This window comes from Panthera pardus, unplaced genomic scaffold (genome assembly GCF_024362965.1).
Source record: "Panthera pardus isolate Hobbes unplaced genomic scaffold, ASM2436296v1 HiC_scaffold_19, whole genome shotgun sequence".
NCBI lineage: Eukaryota > Metazoa > Chordata > Mammalia > Carnivora > Felidae > Panthera > Panthera pardus.
Genome location: NW_026526754.1, coordinates 23,528,573 through 23,550,952, shown reverse-complemented (window position 1 = coordinate 23,550,952; position 22,380 = coordinate 23,528,573). Strand labels below are relative to the sequence as shown.

General features: G+C 55.5%; 1 long non-coding RNA gene across 1 annotated transcript in view; it reads left to right on the top strand.

Moving 5' to 3' along the window:
* The first annotated feature begins 1,867 nt into the window (after positions 1 to 1,867).
* LOC109245571 (uncharacterized) overlaps positions 1,868 to 22,380 on the top strand; it is a 125,477-nt gene continuing 104,964 nt past the window's right edge. The window contains exon 1 of the long non-coding RNA XR_002070957.2: positions 1,868 to 2,035. This is a non-coding gene — a long non-coding RNA (uncharacterized LOC109245571). The remainder of the gene's footprint in view (positions 2,036 to 22,380) is intronic.

The following is a 22,380-nucleotide window of genomic DNA, read 5'->3' as shown; positions in this document are numbered from 1 at the left end:
GAACTCTTGAGAAGGACCAGTGTGTAAACGCCAGCTCCAAGTGGTTCTGCCTCGATCCATCTGGAAAGAGGACAGGCACCTCCTTCGTTTTATTTATTTATTTTTTCTTTAAAGCCCTCCAGGTAATTCCAAGGTGCAGGCAGGAGGAGAAACGAGTCTGAAATACGACCCTTTTAAATACAATTACCCATTCACCCATCTTGCAGTCCTGGGTGCCCATTTCTCAGGTGGGGTGCCGTTGGGGAAACCCTGTATGATGGGGGTGGTCTCTGGGCCTCAGGAAACAAGATGCTCATCCAGACACAGCTGCACACTTGGGTGTGATCTCGGCTGAGTCACTGTCCTCCCCGGACCCGCGTGCTGTCCCGGGAGGACTTTGAATTGCTCACCCCTGATATCGCACCCAGTGACCTCACCAATAGCATTGAGTGCTTGTGGAACGAACGAACGAACGAACGAACGAATGAACTATGTGAGGGCTATTTCAAATAACCTAACTTAATCCTGGAAAGGCAATATCCCTGCCCACTCTCACCCTTTACAGCTCTAAGTATTTAAATCCAGACTCCCTAGAAGGTCTATACCTCCACCCTTCCCATTTCCTAGGGCGGCGATAGGGTTAGAGGGTCAGAATGTGCTGCTGCCATATTTCCAAAACTCTATTTCATTTGCAAAAACCTCAGAATTTACAACCCTAAAACCACCCTTTTCACCACTGGCTTGGAACATCACCAACCCGCCTGTGTCAACCCCTATTTAACCCGCCGGTTAGACCAGCACACAAACAGTAGGCATCTCCAAAAGGTCGGCCTTCCCAGACCGGCGACCCTTCCGCTGTTTTGCAATTTTGCAAGAAGGGACCTGGGGCCTGACCAAGTCACAAACTATCTGATTTGAGCTTTTTCCCACTAATTAAATTCAAACCATTAATCAGATGAGAGACTGTTTTCTTTTTGCCTTCGACCTCAAGCAGCTTTTGTCCTTTGGATCTGTCACTCTGGGAATTTTACCCCTTCAAGAGGATTCGCTCGAGCTTTTGAAGTTGGCGGGGGGAAAGAGAAGGCAAAGGAGGCAGGCGAGATTTGCTTTATGCAAAGTGGCCACGAGGCATGCCTGTAAAGCCGGCTGACCTAGATCCGTTATCCCCGCAGCCAAAGAGATGGGATGTTGCTGTCCTATTTTGTTTGCTTAGCTGCACGGTTTTCGTGTCATGTGCCCTAGGATGGGTGTAATCGGTCTTTTAAAAAAGCATGTTACAGGGGCGCCTGGGTGGCTCAGTCGGTTAAGCGTCTGACTTCGGCTCAGGTCACGATCTTGTGGTTCACGAGTTCGAGCCCCGCGTCGGGCTCTGTGCTGACAGCTTGGAGCCTGGAGCCTGCTTCCGATTCTGTGTCTCCCTCTCTCTCTGCCCCTCCCCCGTTCATGCTCTGTCTCTCTCTGTCCCCAAAATAAATAAACATTAAAAAAGCATGTTACTCCCTGACTTCACACCCCTGACTCTTACCCAGACTGGTGTTTTCTCTGGGGAAAAAAAAAAAAAATCCTGGAAAGAGTTAAGTACTGTTCGTTCCTTCCTTTAAGATCAAGTTTTGCGAAGTAAACTGGAAACGACAACAGAAAAATAAATACCAGCCACTTGCACTGTGTCCTCTGTCTTGCTGAAAGGTGACCCTGGCCTTAAGGGGATGAGGCAAAGTGGAGGTTAGACTGTGTGCCACCACAAAGTGAAACAAGAAAAATCTAGAACAAGAGTCAGCCTGTGGGATTTGAACCCAGGGACTGGGGAGAGGTCAGGCCACAACCTGCCGCTTGACATCGCTGTGTAATGATATACGGTGTCTGGTTTCCAGAACGTCATGGTTCAACTGCTGCGGCTTACGCGGATTAACTTCTGAACGCCGAGGCCGGTCCCGTTACTTGGGTTTGCTCTGTTTGCTCACGTGAATCACATCCCACGCGCTGATGCATCAGGAAGTGGCTGGAGCCCGTACCCAGTGGCAGATGTTTCCATCCCGGAGCTGAGGGGACAACTCTGGTGAGTGCAGTCTTTTTCTATGGCGAGAGGACCCCGCCCTAGTCCTGCCCCTTCTGCACCCGTGTGGGTTCCGGGTTCGGGCCTCTCTGGAGGGAGAGCCCGCTAGCTCATTAACCAGGCAGCCGATTGATGGTTCCCACCTCACGAGAGCTCCAGGCTGGTGACCCTGGTCACTCTGAGAGTGGAGGCCCCGTCACCAACGTTCCCTGAACCATATGCTGTTGGAGGTGCTGAAATGTGGTCCCTGACCTCAAGGGGTCATCTCTAATTGACTTTGTTTTGGTCCCGAGTATCAAATGAGCAGAAACAAAGAGACATCTTGAGGGGGGTGTGCTGGTCGGCTAAGGGGATTTCACGGAGGCTCCCGAGTTTGAGGGCCAGTGATCTCAGCAGGAGCTTCATAAATGCTCCCACGGTCGGAGCATCACCCCTGTATCAGCTTCGCCAGGTGAGTCTGTGTCGAGAACGGTGCTTTAGGTCGAAGGCGTCAACCTCGGAAAGTTAACGACCGTATCGTCCGGCACACAAAGGGCAGGGGCCACCTCCTCGTTCGTGAATGAGGGAAGCCGCCACGGGGAAGGGCCAGACGCGGGAATGCTGAGCTCTTTGGCGGGTGGGCCGGCTGGCAGCCAGGCCCGAACCCTACTGGCACAGCCACGGACACGCTCCTCACAAATCAGGAAGACCACCTCCCTCGTGACCTTGAACTCCACTTGCATTTGGCGAGGGTCAGGGACGGCCTCCTGGAATGAGGCACAGACCAGGCAAAGGTGTAGCGGTTGGACGCTCTTGGGCCCAGCTAGAAGGCACCACTGGGCAGGCCACACGCCTGTATTTTGCCCAGCACCGAAGGCCACCCTTCATGGGGGAAGAGGGGCTGTGGTCCATGCGTAGAGAGAAACCATTTCATTTCCTGTGACTTTAGTACAGGACCTTCAACGGCAGCAGGCTGCTTCTCCTTTTTTTTTTTTTTTTCTTTTTTTGGCCCGTGATGCTTTGAAAATGGGACATTTCACGTATAAATGCTGGTATCCTGTGGCTTTTGATAAACTCAGCAGATCTGGCCACCCTGGGCCCGTGTTCCTGTCTAGAAATGAGGGTCTGGAGCTCAGCCACGACTGTCGCTTCGGGCAAGGTCTGGACTCTCAGTTTGCCGCAGACCCCACCACCCCCTATTGCCTGCTCCTTAGCCGGTTCACGAGTGCACAGCGTCCGCCTGGGTCCTGGGGGCCACGCGTTTGCAATGCTTCCGAGGGTTGGGGAAAATGCGTCCCCTGTGACAGAGTCACAAATGATGTTGAGTAAAGTCATGCACAGTTGAAATTCCTTGCAGAGAGACTGGAGCAGGTCACTGATGGGGGAAGCCGATAGCCAGTCACAGGTTAACGAGCCTTCTGCTCTGGGGAGGATATATAAATATACCCCAGAGGGGATCTGAACTTTCCCCCACCTATCTGATCCGTCTCTAATTGTTACCAATTGGTATTCCCTTACGCCCATGCTTTCTTTGTAACAGAGACCTTGTTCTCATTCCCCCGCTGAGAGTGACCCTGTTTTCCAGCTGCCCGTCCACAGGGGTCACTGATTTCCTGGGACAAGAATTTGGGGGGTTTTGGTGTTTAAAACCTCCAATTTTCTTTCTTCCCTAAACTGGCTCCATTTATCCTAAATCATTAAGCGCGCTGGCGTCCTTGAAAGCTGCTCTCACTGGATTCATATCACTAAGCAAAGTGACAAGAATTTTACCAGGCGTGAGACACGCTTTTTACATTGTTTGTGCTTTTCTTAAAAAACAAAACAGAACAGAACGACACTTTAGCAGACGTGCGTGGAGGCTGGCTCCCGTCCTGGCTGGCCTCTCAGCCCGCACGGTGCGCAGTTGTCTGTGGGATTGTGAGCCGGGGGTTGCTCTAAGTCCCGTGCCGTGCCCTCCGACCTCGGATGCGGTGAACACGTCGTGGGTGAGGCTGAGTTCGCCGCCCGGGACTGTCCTGAAGTCTGGGCTGGAGCGAGGGTCTGAGGCGCGACCGCTCCCAGACGGAGATGTGGCCCCGGGTCGGAGCGGGTCGGAGCCCTCCTCCCTGGTGCCTCTTGGCCCGCGGGTCCAGGGGGAGCGGGGTGGCGGGTGTGGGGGGGCTGCGGAGGGGAGCGCCAGCGGTGGATGTGCGTGATGCCCCTGGATCGCACACCCTTATGGCCAAAAAGGCAAATTTTATGGCGTGGATATTTTACCACAGTGACAAAAAAGGCAACGGGAAGGAAAAAAAGACTCTTCGATGAGAAACCTTTAAAATGAAAACCAACCATGAGGGGCCCAGAAAGACGAGGGAAAACCTCGTGTTCGTGAAACAAGGTCGTGGCCCGTGTCGCTTTCCTCGTGGGGGACAACTGTGTGCGTTCTCACACACACTCTTACACACGAGTGTGTCTGAGACACATGCACGCTCATACGCTCTTGTACACACGTCTCACACGCATACACACAGACACGCACACACACTCACCTACACACACGCACACACATGTGTCTGTCACACACGTGCCGGTCTCACACACACTCCTGCATACACTCGCACACATTGCCAATCACACACACACACACACACACACACACACACACTCACACTCACACACGTATCTGTCTCTCACATACACACACTGACACACACACTTGTCTATGTCACACAGACATACACTCATTCGTACACACTCACACATCTGTCTCACACACACACACCTACATACTGTCGCACACATACACACAGATGTGCACACACACATACATGCACAGCAATCACACACGTCTGTCTCATACACACACTCACACATTTACCTGCCTACACACTCACAGACACACTCATCTGTCTTACACACACCCACTCGTACACACTCACCTGCACACTGTCACACACAGTGTGCACACTCATGCACACGTGTGCTCGTCTCTCACACGTGCAGGCGTGCTCACACCTGCACACACCCTGGAACCCTTTGAGCCCACGTGTCGTAACCATTGCTGCCAGCTTGTCACCAAGCCACGGACATCCTGGTGAGACCCGGACCCCCCACGGCTTCGGGGAGCGCTGAGTCGGTGTGTTAGCGTGCGAGCAGCACAAACCCGCCGTCTGAGACAACACACGCTCGCAGTCTCACGTTCCGGAAGCCGGGAATCGAGGTGCCGGCAGGGCCGTCCATCCCCGTCTCTGTGTCTGTCCTCCCCAGCAGCCCTCCCCATATGGACCCCAGTCGTATTCGATTAGGGTCCGCCCTGGCCCCGTGTGACCTCATCCTAACTAATAACATCTGTAACGACTCTGTTTCCAAGAACGTGTGCGTTCTGAGGGACCCATCCGGCACCTAATGCCCCGAGTCCCTCCTGCCCCAGCACCTCTGAGAACCTCTCGATTCCTTCTGGAAACCCACGACTGTTTCTCCCGAGCATCTGTGACTCGGAAGGGGCCGCTCCAAAGCCCCGGCTGTCACGGTTTAAAGGGAGGCGAACGTTGCAGCCATGGTTTTAATTAAGGGTTGATGGGCCATGTCATGACATCATCAATAAAATGAGCATAATAAAAGAAATAATTTGGTAGGAGGCATGGGAGGGCAGCCCAGACCTCGTCGCGAGCCTGCACTCTGCAGCAGTGAAAGGCCATCCCAGCGCTGGCACGCCTCGGGCTGCCCAGGGCGACCCTTGTCCGCTAAGCAGTTCCACTCGTGCCCGTCGACTCTGCGTGGCCCCGCCAGCCCGAGGGCTGCCTACGGGTGTCGACTGCGCTACGCTGCCGAGCTGGGTGAACCGAGCCGGTTAACTGCCAGCTGCTGGCTCAAATCCTGTCTTCTGGAAATGGCGTGCCAGGGCTGTGGTCTTCCTGCAGCGGGGGGCTCTGGGGGGACTGGGTCTTCGTGGAGCTGTGTGTCGCTGTGCGGCCAGCCTGGGAAGCTGGCCGGAGCCTCCAGAACAGAAGCCAGAAGGGGGTGCCAGGGTTTAGAATTAAGCTCAGCCTTAAATGCAGGGTCAGGGACGTCCTTGGCTGGACTTGTCCATAGCTGTCGTTTCCTTAAAGCACACAGATGAACCAATAGTCTCGTATGATTTTTAAACTCCGTGTCCCTGTACCCGTGGTTTAGAAAACTTGCTTCCTTGGGAACTGGGAAGATTTTGAGCATTATACTACTTCTAGGTGTTTCTATTTGAATGAGGAACGTTGATGAACGGAATGAGCCCGGAGATCACAGGGGGCAGGCGACTGTGGGGCCTCTGCTCAGGGCTGTACCCAGGTGGGTACTTGACCAGGGCGCCGGGCCAGGGGGGGCCGACGCCAGCCTGGGACCGCTGCTTCTGGAATGGGGTGACTTTCCGCAACTTGCCCACCCAGAGGAGGTGTTGTCTTACCGAATTTACATGAAGACACCTCGCTCGGTAGCGGGGCTCTGGCCGGAAGAATTCGAGCATCCGTTTCAAGAGGAGAATGGACACACTCCTTTCAAACTGAAGTCCCCCGTCAGTGCGTGCGGCAGATGTCTTGTCGCGCACCTGTGACGCTCCAGACGCTCTGCCATCTGTGGGGGAGGAGGGTGGGGACGGAAGGGTCTCTGGGTCAGAGGACACAAATTGAACCGACGGGTAGACGTCACACGGAGGCTGATTGCAGCACAGAGATGGAGATATGCTGACCAGGGTGGCTCTCGGAGAAGCGGTTTGGAACTGTCCAGATGTGGAAGCTGGGCTCATCCTGTGACTGGGTCCCTCGGTTCCTAGGTGTGTCCCAGCAGCACTGTGTCTAAGTGCCCCGAGCTGGAACGGTAACACGAGGCGATGGCACTGGCACCGTCTTATGAGAGTGAAGCTGGTGAACACAGAAGCTAGCGCTGAGCGAAAGGAGCCGGTCCCAAAAACAGATGCGCCAACACTGTGTTCTGGTGGAGTCCAAAAGCCGGCAGGACCTCCTTACTCGTGGCCGTACCAACGCGTGCCAGGTGCAGAGAGGAGCCGGCCACGGTCAGCTCCCGGGCTGAGAGGACGCCGCGTGGGGGGAGCTAGGGCCGGGGGCTTGGGGCGCCGCCGTGTTGATGACCCCGGCGCTCGCCTCCGGGAGCAGCCCGGACCCGCCCTGAGACCACCTGCACCTTTGCTTCCTGAGGGAAGTGTCTGTGAAGTCAGGTGCCTCTTGGCTTTCCCGAGTCTGTCCCGTCTTCTGTAAAGGGGAATAACAGACCCACCGGACAAGGGTGTAGGAAAGCCCACGTGCAGCCTGGTGGTGTGACCCGGGCACAGGTGGGCGTCCGGGGGGTGCTCCCGGGCACTGCAACAGCGCTTCGGGTGACACAGGCGTGCTCTTAAACCTGCACTGACTCCCAGCCGTGTGGCAGGCGTCAGATGCCTTCAAAGAAGGACTTAGGCTGAGACAGAGAGAGACGCACAGAGACAGAGACAGACAGGTGGAGAGAGGGAGAGGGGGTCCCGCTGCGCATGGATGACACCGCTCTGGCCCGGGGACTTACGGCTCTCAGAGGCCACTTCCTGTCCACCCGTCCGGTGATCCCCAGACTAGCTTAGCCAGTCCTCACAGTTACGGAAGCCAGTTCCCAAGTCCTTGGAATAAATCCCCTTACAAAGCCATACTTACCCCCCGCTTATCAATTAGATCATCTCGGGCCCATCATTCAGCCTCCCAGACTGGAAATATCGCTTCACGGAGAATTAAATGAGAGGATATAGTATAAAGTTCTCAGCCCTTGGCTGTTTCCATTAAAAAATCTCCCAGAAATGTTAGGTATTCTCCTCATTACCCTTGCTCATCACAGGAATTCTGCAGAACGCTCTGATCCTGTGGGAGGGTGTGGCAGAGCTCCGGGCAGAGGGCTGTGCCCTCCCGCACACCCCGGGAAAGGGCGAGAGGGCCAGGGGCAACCGCAGCCGGGGGCAGGTCAGTGGGGGCCAGGCGGTATTTCCAAAGGAATTAGTTTTCACCTGACGACGACAGATCATGCTGAAAATGCAAAATGTCCTGAGGAGGGGGACACGCTGGCACATTCCATCTTCCTTTTTTTTTTTAAGTTTGTTAATTTATTTCGAGAGAGAGCGCATGAGTGGGGAGTGGGCAGAGAGAGAGAGAGAGAGAGAGAGAGAGAGAATCCCAAGCAGGCTCCATGCTGTCAGCACAGAGCTCGACTCGGGAGTCGATCTCACCACCGTGACAAAATGACCTGAGCCAACACCAAGAGTCGGACGCCTGATCGACTACCCCCGAGGTGCCCCGTCGTCTTCCTTTTCAGACAGACTGGGCCATGGCGTGCCTCCCTCCCGCACGCTCCTCCCACAGAGCGGCACCTGCTATCCCGGTCCCCCTGCTCCTGAGCCTGGGCTGGCCTGGGTGCCGCGCCTGACCAGCGGACGGCTGCAGGAGTGACCTGTGGTTCACGAGAATAGGTCACAGGGGAGCTGGTGCTTCCTCCTGGGTCTCCGGGGACGCTCCCCCGTGGGAGGCGCCCCCCACGCAGCACAGAGTCCCGGCCGCACGGACGGGCCGCGTGCAGGCTCCCAAGCACAGCCCTGCCGAGGTGCCGGCTGACACCGTGTGCGTGTGACATCTTGGGCGCCCGTCCGCCAGCTGTGGACATTTGACGGCATCCAGAGGAGAGCCCCTAGCGAGAACCACCCGGCTGAGCCCTTCCTAAATTCCTGGCCCACGAAATCCTGCCCCCGCTGCATGCGCCGCCCCCAGAAGCAGAGCTGGCCGGAACGGGGGGTGGGGGGCTCCGGGCGATGTTCAGGAGGGGTGCACGGGTGGTGTCCCGCCCCCTCGGCTCCCTAGGTGAGGACCCTAGGCAAGTTGTTTATCTCATCTGTTTACAGTTTCAGTAACAGGGGCCGCGTCTACTGGGGCTGCCCTGAGGCACGAACGTGGAAATGCAGAGCCCTCACCGGCTGAGCCTCCAGCGATCTGTGGACGCAGGGCAGACACGGGGGCCGCTGATGTGGCAGGAAAGTCTGAAGCTGCCTCCTTGGCTTTTCACACAAGGGAGGGCCCTTGGCCAGCCTGGTCAGGGACAGGCAGGGCTGTGACTGACAGTGTCCTTCTCTTCAGCCTGGCTTGGGAAGGGAAAGTGTGACGCCATTGCAATCCGGGGAATTTGCTGCTGCGTCCAGACCCGGGCTTCCTCATGTCTGTCCGGGGGTGGGGAAGGGGACCACGCGGAACAAAGGAGGATTCAGATGGGAGGAAGGGGGGTGGGAGAGGCGCAGAGCCGTGGCCGACGCGCCCGCTCCTCTGCGTCCCCAAGAAGAGAGAACTCACACAGAAGACGCTCTGCTCTGGTCCCGACGTCCCATGTGAACCCACAGCCTGGACCAACTCGCAAGGTTGGTCCGGCGGGCCCCCTCCTCCCGAGAGTCCTTCCTTACCTGCAGCCCAAGCCCACTGCTCCGAAGGTGTTCCTGGAGATGGTGAGCACAACAGACGCACAGACCAGGCCCCCGACGCACGCGACGCGGACAGCACCCGGGAGCCCTGGGACCCGAGTGCATCACCTCGCGAGCACCCACGGTTATTCGCTGACAGCAAGGTGTGATAAACCTCCAAACACCTTCTCTCACCGAGCCTTCGTCGTGCCTCAAGTCCACTCTCACTTGGGGCATTGGAGTCTTGAAGCCCCCAACCGGAAGTGAATAGCCCCGCGGTGCAGTCACGGCCACCATCCCTCCGAGGTAATCCGCGATGGTGGCTGACATTTATACGGTGTCCGTGGCCAGGCTCCCTCTGGAGTGCTTTGTGTATTCCAGCTTTGTGTCTCCGTGCTGTCCTCAAAATCACCTCTGAGGTGATGGATGCTAGATGCCGTTCAACAGACGGGGAAACTGAGGTACAAGGCCCTCAGGGAGTCTGGTCACGGTCACAGATGGGACGGGAACCCAGGCCTCTGACTGCAGGATCCGGGCTGTGAACAACTATGCCATCATCCTGGTGAGGCTCAACAGCTACAGCCTGGCAGCCATGGTGGCCACCTACATCTAAATAGACGAAGATCCAACAATTAAAATTCAGTTCCTCGGTTGCGCTAGCTCGTTCGGGCCCAGCAGGCGGGGGTGGCTTCCCTGAGGTGGCGACACGGGGGTGATGCCTGAATGGCAAGTGTGAGCCACTTCTGTGAATCACGCTGGAAGAGTGAGTGGCCAGCATTTTTGGAAACCCGCGGCTGGAAAGGAGCTGGGGGGGGTGGGTGGTGGTGGAGGAGCACCAAAGGAGCAGGGGTGGGGGGTCAGGGTCAGGCCACGCAGGTGGACAGGACCAGGCCCCAGAGGGCATGTGGGCTGCAGGCAGAAGCGTCACATTGATTCCAAGTGCAAAGGCAAGGTGCGTTTGTCTCACTAGCAGTGAGTGCGTGGGACACACTGTTCTTTCCTCCTCCTTTTCCAGGTCCAAGCGGGGCCACAGGTAAGCGCTCTAGACAAACACAATCAAAGATGCTGCGGCCCTGTCTACCAGCTCCTTCTCTGGGACGTGGGGAGGTCCCGTGGGGTCTGAGCCCTTCACCGGCCCCGGTCCTCGGAGCGGGGCTCGGGTTCCAGACAGAGTGTGAGGGGGACGCGGGCACGGGTGTCTCTTTAAGACAGGCGGGAGCATCCCCAGGAAGGTGGTTCAGTGCAGACGGCTGGGGTACCCTCTGGCCCCGTCCGGGCCGCACGCGGCACGTACACCCGAGCGTATCAGCTGCTTTTATGTGTGCGGGCTCACTTTGCAAGGAGCCCCAGAAAGTGGGGGCTGCGTCCGTCTCCTCAAAGGGAAACTGGGTGGCTGGGCGACAGTTTGTCACTGAAGGCTGTTTTGTGCCTTGGACACTCTGCTCTGGGTGCGTGTGTTACCTATTCGAAACACAGGTAAAGAGAAACCAAGTCGTTTGGGGTAGAGGCTGGCGGGCGTCTCGAATGGGGTCCGCCTCCGTGGGAATGTGCCGTTTCATGGTGAGACTGTGTAATCTCAGAGGCTCCTGTATCTAAAGGAGAATGTTAAAGGTCTGGCCCAACCCCCACAGCACAGAGAAACGCGCCGAGACCCACGGCCACACAGCTGCCTTGGGGCGTCCGGCTCTTTTGTGACCTGCCTCCTGCCCCCCAGGAGATGCTCTCTTGGGCCGGACCCTCTCCCTGGAAACCTCCATTTCTACATTTTTTATAATCCTGTGGTGCAAGAGAAAACTCTGCCCACGTGGTGGCTTCTATGTTTTCCAAAGGAACTTTATCATCCGACTGGGGGCTGTGGGCGGGCTCGGCACACCGGAAGCCCGGGGACTCTGTGCTCTGACGGGTGAGGCGGTGTTGTCTGGGGCCCGGGGATGGTTTCTAGCAAGACTGGGGGCGAGGAGGCTTTTTGGCAAATCCCAAACAGCCAAATATGGAAGATTTCATGCAAAATAATGGACTGGGATCTGATGTGTGTCTAATCCAGTGTCTGTGTGTTCCTGAGTGCAAAGAGTACAAAGTATTTTCCTAATTTGTTCTTATTGAACCTGGCTTCATAGCAGTCACCTTAGGTCAAGACCCATTGTAAGCACGGCACAAACATTAGAAGCACCACCTGACGGCATCTCCGAGTGTGCCCCTTGGAGTTGTGTAGATGCAGCTTTAAGTCCCAGTTCTGCCATCATCAGCTGTGGGACCGAGGCCAAGTTACCGGACTCTGAGGGTCGGTGTATTCACCTGCACAATGGGTATGTCTCCAACTATCACAGACCTGTAAGAAATGAACTCCTGTCTTAGTTTGGACCACAGGCGATCACTGACTTTTGACCTGTTTTTACACGCAGCACAGGCAGGCTTCATATGGTTCAAGTGTACAAAGAGCTTAGCCCATGCCAGCCCTCGGAAAGCACTCAATAAATAATCGTTATTTTCTTTCCAACTTCTTTAGCCAGAGAGGGGCTTAGCCTGCAAGAACCTTCCCGCCGGAAAGATCCTGTGTCTCTCCGTTCCCTATCCTGAGGCCTTTGGCTCCCTTGTTCCACACCACTCTTCAGCGGGACTCACTCACATAACTAAAAGGCTTTCGCTGGGCTCCAGCCTTTTAAAAGAAAGAAAATTGTGATAATGATTCTTTGTCTCCATAAAGTCTTATTTCCAGTGGCCTCAGCATCAGTGCAATACGGTTGCCCCACACAGGCGCCTTGAGGTCAGTTTAAGTAATGAATCCGGGAGCAGAGAGCTCCCAAGGCAGGCTCCCGGCGATGCGAATTCCTCAGCCATATGTCGCCCCTGCAAGGTGGGGGGCCCCATCACAGCTCCTGACAAATGCACGGCTCCTGAGCCAGAGAACCGCAGGAGGTGAGGTTCACATGGGCCGATCGTATCAGAAGATACCCTCACCCGGGGAGGCACCCTTTCTAGTCCCTTTCCTGCCCAAACACCACGGCAACCAACATGGAAATGCTATTCTGCCTCTGGGGTCCGGCCCCTCGGATGTCAGCGCCTTTCTCCAGGAGGGAGGCCAGATGTGTTTGCAAATTGCTAACTCCTCTCCACATGAGAGGTGACCCACAGGCCCAAGTCCCACCGTTCACTTTGTGGAAAAGATGTCAAAGAGCACCGACATGTGGGGCTCTGGAGGGAACCAAACGGGTGGCCACAGGAGCCCAATTACCGCTGGTCAGAAAGGAAATCAGACACCTTCAGCCCCTGCAGAAAACGGCTGTGGGCTGCCATGCCGGGAACCCACCCCTCCGTCATCAGCCCCAATTGTTTCTACGTGTCTCGAGCAACAGCATGGGTCCAAATCATCATCGATGACTTTTTTTAATTTTAAAATGTTTTTATTTATTTCAGAGAGAGAGAGAGAGAGAGAGAGGGAGGGAGAGCATGAGCAGGGGAGGGGCAGAGAGAGAGAGGGAGACACAGAATCCGAAGCAGGCTCCAGGCTCCCAGCTGTCGGCACAGAGCCCGACGCGGGGCTGGAACGCACGCACCGCGAGATCGTGACCTGAGCTGAAGTCGGACTCTCAACTGACCTAGCCCCCCAGGCGCCCCTTATTTACTGAAACATCCATGCGATGTGGCGACTACGTTGAGCATGCTGTAGAGACGGTTTAGTGAGTGGAATCCCTAGGCGCTCGTATTTGAGAGCCCAATGAGGAAAACAGCAAGATTGTGTGGCTGTCGCCGAGGCAGTGACCTGGTCAACACACATCAATCACACCCTGGCGGAAATGCCTGCACACTCAGCCACCGCCGCCGCCCCCACCCCGCCACCCCCTTGCCGGCCCCAGGGCTACAGGTCCCCCATCACAGGGTGTGTCCACCATGTAGCAATTTATAAAGTGGGTACTTTATAAATAAGCATCATCAGGAAAGAACGTCGCCCAGAAAACAGATGCTTGGTTTTCTTGCAAAGATCCAGCATCAAACACACACTCAGCATGTTGTGGAACAAAACATTCCACATTTCCCTTCGGAAATCAGAATATCCTGGACAGCATTCCCCACTTGCACGAAATCAATGGAAGCATAAAGAAGGCTGGAAAGAAACCCGGTTCAAACTCCTTGGGATGTTGATTCGAAGGCTGGGCAGGCAAGACACAAGAAGAGCCTTGAGTGTCTTGTGGTGCCGGGAAGCGAGAAGGTATTGAAACAAAGAGAAATCAAAGGGATGGGCCACGCCAAAAGGACACAAGAGCTAATCGGGAAGATCTTCCAGTGGCCAGCCCGGGACACTTTGAACAACAAGATAAGTAACCGGAGTGTTAGGCTATTACCCAAATGATGAAATAAATATCCATGAGCCCATCCTGATATAAACAGGTATGGGGAAGGGATAAATCGTCCTTGCGGAAGAGTTCCGCATAATAAATGTACAAGGAATGAGGGCGAGGAGAAGTCGCCATTAGTAAGAGTCACTGTGGCGGGATCCAGGGTTGGAGGCTGACGTTAGCGGGCGGACCTCTGGAGGAGCGGAATGGCCGCGGCGCCTCGGAATCTCTCCCTGGAAAGACTTCCTGGTGCGGGGTGCTGTTGGCCTACGCCCACGCGCTCTCCAGTACTGCGTCCCGCGGGGGTACGGCTGAAGGCGGCTGGACGCAGTGACTCCCTTCTGACCAGAGTACAGGAGGGGAGAAACGGGGACCTTCCCGCGGAGGATGCTGGCCGCCACCCGACTAAGTGACCAGGGCTGCCGTCGCCCGAGACAGCTGTGTGGGCAGCGTGCGCCCCCTGGTAGGATGGGGCGAGGGCACGGCACTGCTCTGACCTTGAGCAGACATTAGCCAAACCCAGTTCGAGGTCTGGCTCAAACCGATCAGACTCTCGAGAAGGAAAGTCCGAGAAGCTGTCACGGACGGGGGAGCCTAAGGTGACATGGCACCAAACGTGCTGTGGGACCCTGGATGGGGGCCTGGGGCCAGAACCGAGGGATGGAATCCAACCGGGAAATCCAAGCGCAGGCTGTCTCTTGGGCACTGCTGTGGTGGCTCTGGTGGTCTCTCACGGCTGACAGCTGTCCCTGGGTCGGGGACGGCGCCATCGCTAGTGGGCGAGGTGCGTTCAGAAACTCTGTGTCCTAGCCTTGCAACTCTTTGAAAGTCTTAATCATTTCAAAGTAGAAGGTTTTGAAAAGTTCCGGGTTCCTCGATTTTCTTCCCCTCCTGGCGACTCTCTGTGCCGAGATGGGGTCTGTCACTTTCATGGAAGAGGAGAAAGAGGAGCCAGACCCTCACTCGCTGCTGCTGCTGCTGCTGCTGTGGTACCACTCGGAACAGCCCTGTTGGAAAACAGCTTGGAAAACAGATCGATTAAACCTAAATATGCAGCTTCCCTGTGGTGCGCTAATTCCGCTTCTGTGTACGTACCCGACGAAACTGCCGTGTGTGTGTGTGTGTGTGTGTGTGCGTGTGTGTGTCTGTGCGCGTGCGTGCACCTAATACCACTTCTGGGTACGTACTCGACAGAACCGCCTGTGAGCATGTGTGCACGCATGTACATGTGTGTGTACACACCTATGTGTGTGTACTAGTATGCACGGGCATGTGTGCACACGTGTGTGCATTGCATGCCTATATGTGTGCGTGCTGTGTATGTGTGTGTGCACATGTGTGTATATGTGTGCATGTTGTGTGTTCTGTGTGTATGTGTGTATATATGTGTGCATGCGCGTGTGTATGTGTGTGCATGCGTGTATATGATGTATGCCTGTGTGTGCATGCCTGTGTATAGGTGTGCATGCACATAAGTGTGTATATGTGTCTACGGCACGTGCGCATTGCTTGCCTATATGTATATATGTGTGTGTGCTGTGCATGCGTAAGTGTACATGTGTATTTGTGTGTAGACGTGTGTGCATGTGTGCTCCTATGTGTGCATGTGTGCGCGCATGTGTATATGTGTGCATGGGCATGTGTGCATGTGCATTGAATGCCTATATGTGTGCTCGCTGTGTGTGCATGTATGTGTGTGCACGTGTGTGCATGTGTATGTGTGTGCATGTGTGTGTATGTATACATTTGTATGCATGCCTGTGTATATGTGTGCATGGGCATGTGTGCATGTGTGTGTGCGTTGCATGCCTATATGTGTATATATATGTGTGCCGTGCATGCATATGTGTGCACATGTGTATGTGTGTGCATGCATGTGTGTGCATGTGTGCCTGTGTGCTCCTGTGTGTGCATGCATGTGTGTGCAGGTGTATATGTATGTGAACACCTGTGAGTATACATGTGTGAGCACACGTGTGTGCATGTATGCATGCCTGTGTGTGCATGTCTGTGCATGTGTGTGCATGTGTGTCTATTTGTGTGTGTACCCAAAGTCATATACAAAAATGTCCGTAGCAAATGCACTCATCATAGCCAAGCACTAGGAACAGCCCCCAGGCCCATCAACATGAGCCTGGAGGAAGGGTGATGCACTCCCACGCTGGAACAGTATCTAGCAGCCACTCTCCTGAGGGATGTCCAGGGACCGCCAGGGTCCCCGAGCCTCTTTCAGGGGATCTGAGAGATCAAAGCAATGTCTGTAATGTCACCAAGATGCTATTTGCTTTTCCTCTCGTCACATGATCTTCTGGAGGAGAATTCCAGAAGTTACATGACATGACACCGCCACAGACAGAATGAAGGAGCAGATGCGAGCCGCCAGCTCTCCTCCGTTAAGTGAGACACAAAGAGATTTGTAGAAAGGCGAAACAAAGCCACTCCCTTCGTTTGGAACATGTAGTTATTCTTCATTAAAAACATATCGGTCGTAGTGACACGAGTGACTGTATTATCATTCCAAGTGAACCAACAAGCAAGTGCGTTTCTAGATTTCTGTTTTGTTTGGTATTTCGGTAAATACTCATAGAACGAAACAAAGTACGTGAACGAAGCTGTTTGGAGTCCTCAGGAATTTGGGGGGCAGTGGGGATGCTGAGATGCTGGCGTCTGAGGATCAGTGTGACCGCGTCTGAGCCGCCATTCAGGCCGGGCGGGCCTTGCAGACCAATGCATCGAGCAGGCTGGATGGGAGTGGGGGGTGTTATCGGAGCCGTGTGCGGATGGCTCGTCCACGGCCAGAACCGTCTCCCTCCTCCATGGGGGTAGCCGCTGGGAGGGGGCACAGGGCAGCTTCTGGGGTCTGGACAAGGTCTAGTGCTCGGGATGGGTAATGACAACAGAGATAGAACTTCTGGTTTCCACACCTCACCCTCTGTCTGTCGTCCTTCCGTCAAAAGTTCCCCCAGGACGCTCTTGTCTTGATAGTTAAGGTCCCTGCACCGTTGGACAGTCAGCCCCAGTGTCAGGGTTTGCAACCAGTGGGCCCCGAGTTCGAATTCTGGCTCTGTCACTCACTAACCTTAGCTGCCTTGCTTGTGAAATGGACGTGTGCACCTGGCACTACCTGGGAAGGGTTAGGTGCAGTCACGTCCATACCCCGCTTAGCACAGGCCTGGCACAGAGTTTGCACGGCCTAAGCGCTTCTGTGGATTTTAAACCCCGGTGTTCACCTCGGCCCCTACGGCGCAAGGCAAGCACACCCCTGATACAAACAACGCGTCCTCGTGTTCCCCGTGCAAGCCCTGGCTTGTAGATGTGCGCGTGAATGCGTGTGCGGGGAGCCAGGCACCTCTCATCGGCATCTGGGTTCTGCAGAGGAGGAAGCTGAGACACAGACCTGCTAAGTCACTGCCCAAGGCCCTGGGCTGGTGAGTGGGCCCGTGGGCACTGACCACAAGAATGAAATCCTGGCCTCCTGCCCCCCTCACCCTCCGCTCCTTCCTCTACATCGTGAGTAAACATCTTGCCTGTGGCTGTCCCTTAACCGACTGCGGGGACTAGGGTTCCTGTCCCGTCACCTCACCTGATCATGCCAGCCCTTAGCGTCCACGTGTCCAGATTGTCAGGGCTCTTACTGTCCCAGAACAAACTCTGCCTGACTCCCAAGACCTGCATGTAATCAACCGGCCTGGTCCCCTGGATGAACCATGCCCCTCACTTAACCTTGTGCTCGCTGAGTTCAGGAAATGCGCTCCTGGATCTTTTCTCCCCCTTCCCGAAAAATGCCCCAAACCGTCTGTGGGCCCCCCTGCTCCCCTCTCCGGAGGCAGCTCTGAGGCACCCCCTTCGTGTCAGGAGGGTGCAATCTGCTCATCAGCACACGACAGTCACCTCTCGCTGCTGGGGGTGACGCGGGGGTGCTCAGCCAGGGGCCGTATTTCACATAGCAATTAATTGACGACAAATAGTAATTAATGGGCCACATTCCTACTTCGGTGAAGTGCAGAATTCCATGCTTCTCAAGCTGGGGATGGGCCACGTTCTTGTTTTCTTTTAATCTGCTTTGAAAGACAGCGCTCTCCCGGGCGGCAGGGACGGCGCCCCGTCCCCCGTGAGCTCATTGGTGTGGCATGTGAGGCCTCACTGCTCAGAGATATGAAGCGCTGACTGTCACCGCGCCTCAGGGCCTCGGGGCGTGGGTGAGGAGCCTAATTAGTCGTGGTCCCCATTAATTAAAAATCATAAATATTCTCGGAGGTAAGGTGGGAGTCGGAGCAGGAAGGAGGCGGCTTCTGGCTGATTTCTGTGTGCGTGTGCCTACGTTCGTGTGCACGTGCCTGAGTGTGTGTACGTATGTGCGTGAGTGTGCACGTGTGCACGCACATGCGTGTATACGTGGGATTGATTTTCAAAAAGTACGATCGAGCAGGCAAACCCCGCTTGCGGGAGGAGGTGTGGCTGTGGTCCGTGTGTAAGAGCAGGCCTCGGCGTCTCGAGAGAGGGAGACAGACCTGTGTCTTTGCCTTTCCGGGGAGAGGAGCGTCAGAAAAAGTGCTGAACATCACCCTTGTTCACGTGAGCCACGGGGTGGAGGTTCCCCACTGGATTCGCAACCCTGTGCGCGATGCTAGAAACACGGATGGAGCACACAGGGTCCTTGTCACCAAGGAGTGCATAGTCCACCTGGGGACACCGTCGGGGAAATGGACATTTGGGGCCCCGATAATAGAAACAGCAACCGGCACGTTAGGGCCCAGAGCACGTAAACATCGGTGACATGGTGACGCATGCCTTTCCTTACCCACGCGTTCAATAGCGGTCGGCTCCGGTCAGAGCCACCGTAAGCTCAAGTGTGCACCTACAAAATTGCGAGATACCCGTTAACACCTGGGATGTGATCTGAAAATACCTGATTTCTACAGGCTGGAGGTCCCACGGGCGCCACTAATGCTACTGCCCTTTGTCACCTGCGTCTGTGATGGAAGCCAAACCTGTACTTGGGCTAGAAACTCGACTGTCTTTCCCATCCTGGATCGTGACTGTGCTGAGCTCCACGGGGCCCCCCGCGACGCGGGGAGCACGCTCGGGCGGCCGCGTGTGAGAGCCGCGGGGGGTGGGGGGGACACGCCTGGCTCCCTGAAGCACCCTGTCGGGGGGAGAGCTGCCTGCCCACCTAAGAGAAAAGCGGCCGGACTCCCCGCCTTTGCTCCGCGAGTCCCCAGCTGCACGTGCAACGTGGAAAAGCAAGTCTTAAAATCTCAGCTGAACATAACCAGCTCCCGGTTCTAAACTCAAGCCTGCAGCTAGTGTTCAAGAGCCTTCCCGCATTCCAAGTGGGTTAGTGTGTCGCGTAGCCGGCCTCAAGGGAGAAATAAAGGCATTGTATTAATATTTCCCAAGGCATGCAATTACTTGAAAAAGCCCCAAACAGTCCAGACTAATGACTATGTTTATCCGTGAGCGGTCTGGAAATCTAATTTCTGATGGTGCGGTTGAAATTGCTTTGAATACAGTAAAGAAGGAAGGAAGGAAGGCAAAACTATTAATTTTTATGGAGTGCCTGAATGTGTTAAATGCTGCCTGTGAGGCTTTTCATACATTCATCTCATTTGGCTAGAAGGCTAAGGATGCTGAGCTCTGGCGCTGTGTGGCCTTAGAATAGCAATTCTGTGAATTAGTTAGGGTACAGGTAGCAGATATCCAAAGTGGCTTAGACAATAAGGGGAATATATTGACTCACATAACTGAAAAATCTAGAGATGTTTCTGGATCCTGGGTGGGCTTCAGGCTCAGTTTGTTCCAGCAGGGCTGTGTTTTCCTTTTCTGCCAAGTCTCACAGGGAACCGGGTCCTCCTGCAGAGTTTCTGACTCCATCACCAAGCCGAACTGCTTCCCTGGGAGGTCCAGCCCTCTCCCAGCCCCGTTTCCCCATCTTTCAAATGGGCCGGGATGACTTTATCACCTCCAAGGGCCTTTACTGTTCTGAGGTTCTAGGCTGCTTGGATGTCATCCTTCCTGGGAGTCGGGAATCCTCACCTCTTCTCTAGCTTTCCACGTAACCTTCCGCATCCGTGCCCCTCGGGTCCCGGCTCCCTGCTGAGGAGGTCAGGAGGGCAGGAGGTGGAGGCTGAGGCTCTCGGGCGCATGCACGGCATATTTGGGGTGCCTTGTTGGCAGGAGGGGAATATCCGCACCCCTTCCCAAGGGCAGGGGTGGAGAAAAGACCCCCCCATCTCAGGAGAGAAGGCCCGGGTCTGACGCGGGAGGGAAGACCAGGTTGCAGGCCGCCCTTGTCTGTGGCCTCCCACACGTGGGTCATTTGGTGGCCCTTTCAGAGACAGGCATCTGAATCAAGTGACCCGGTCACCCGGGGGCCCTGTGGGACAGCTGGCAGCGACCAAACCTGGTAGCTCTTTCTGCGAGAGCATCTGTGTCCCGCAGGGGCTGGGCCAACCCACCCGCACCCACGACAAAGCAGAGAATCGCCTTCAGAGCTGGGGACTCTGCTCCCCAGTCACCACAGGCGCCGAAGCCCCGCGCAGACACGCGGCTCAGAGGACTTGGTTACTGTTCAGTCTCTGGAAGTATGTGGGTATGCACTGAACTGTCAACCAAAAGAGCTTTTCAGAGTAGACTCTGTGGCCCAAGCTCACTCGCCGACAGCCTGGCAGGTCGTCAGACGCGTGTGCAGAGCGGGAGCCGACGGTGACAGCCGGGTTCTGGGGGGTGCTGTGGGTGCTGGCCACCCGCTCCGGGGGCACGGCCGCTCGTCGCTGGGCTGGGAGCCCTCCCGCCGGGGCTGAGCTCAGCCGCCCCCCTCCCCCTGCTCCGCCCGCTGGAAGGACGCGTGCACCTTCGCGTGCACACCGGCCATCGCGGAGGGTGGAGGGGAATGCTGTCAGTGTACCCCCGGCCACGGCCACGCACGGGGACCCTCCCAAGGCACGGGTCGTCCTCGTCAGAGACCAGCGAGGCCTCACAGGTGACCTGCCCAGCCCTCTCCTTCTCCGATGACAAAACCGGGACCCTGGCAGGGACGGAGCTTTTCCAAGGTGTTGAGTCTCGTTACCTAATTGTCGCTACTGCAATGCCTCTGTCAGGTGCAACCTCAGATGGCAAAAACGAGAAAATGATCTTAGTACCAGCTGCTCGCGTTAGGGGAAAAGGCACAGCGTCTGCCGGGAGCCACAGAGACCAGGGGCCGCCTCCTCTGTAGGTCCGTCTGCAACTGCCTTCGCTGTTCGGGAAAGAAAACGTGCTCTGAGAATCTGCATTTGACCCTGCGGGGCCGCTCACCCCCTGCCCTTTGCCCTTTCGAAGGTGGGTCGGTGTCTGAGGCCACACGCTGGCGTGCACCCAGCCTCCCAGGGCAACACAGTGGTAGGGACGCTGGCCTGGGGGTGAGGAAACATGGGCTCTGGGTCCATCTGGGCCTGAACCTACTGGGGCCCTTGGGCTTGCTGCCTCCCCTGCGGCATTCAGCTTCTTAACATAAAAGTGTCATTTTAGAAGATGTGTTTTGTTTTGCACACAAAGTGATTTATTTCTTTTTTTATAAGTTTATTTATTTTTGAGAGAGAGAGAAAGAAAGATAGAGCACGAGCAGGAGAGGGGCAGACAGAGAGACACACACAGAACCCGAAGCAGACTCCAGGCTCCGAGCTGTCAGCACAGAGCCTGACACGGGGCTTGAACCCACAAACCGTGAGATCATGACCTGAGCCGAAGTCGGACGCTCAACCCACAGAGCCCCCCAGGTGCCCCTCTTTTTTTTTGAAATGCATTTGGGACCTGTGCTCACCCGTCTTCAACTTTCCCCACTCCCCACCACCCCTTATTGTCTTGGGGCTTGTTTACTCGATTTAAATTCTGTGACCGGCACTGGTCCTACAGCTGGGTTGTCACCTTTAGCAAAGTGAGTATCCCTGGGTCCCACGTAGTATTTGGGGTATAATTATACAAAAAAAGAAAAGGTATCCATTTTTAACCTGAGATTCAAACGCAACTGGGCATCTTACCTCTTACCTAGAAATTTCAGAGGGCAGGTAGGCAGCGGAGCCCCAGACCAGAGGGTCTCCAGGCAGGTTCTAGTTCTGACTCACATCCATGAATTCATTCGATGGCCTTTACTGGTTGCTGATGGGAGCCCTCAGGAGCCCAGAATTTCTGTGGTTCAGTCTCAAAGAAACTGCTGGAACCAAACGTACACAGTATGGTCATCAACACTAATTTCAGAACAGCTCCAATCCTTTAGGTGCATTTCTGCACAACCAGAGGGCTCCGGGCTCCACGTTCCATCATTGTGCCGTAGACGTGGCTGCTGGTCGGCTGAAGACTTCCCTCTAGGAAGAGGAAGGAGTGAATTTTGCAATATTCTGCCGTGGCCCAAAGGGACAGAAGAAACACATGGGTATGTCTATGTCCCTACTTTGTGTCCCATCTTCTGAGCATCTGGGAAACCACATTCCCGTCTTTAAGAGAATGCAGCGTGGACACAGGCCACGAGACCCACTGGGACAGCAAGTAGAAAACACAGTCGCAGGGCAACGGCATGTTTCCCTTTAGACGCCGGAGTACAGGCAGAGGAAGAGGCCAAGGCAGGCTGGAGG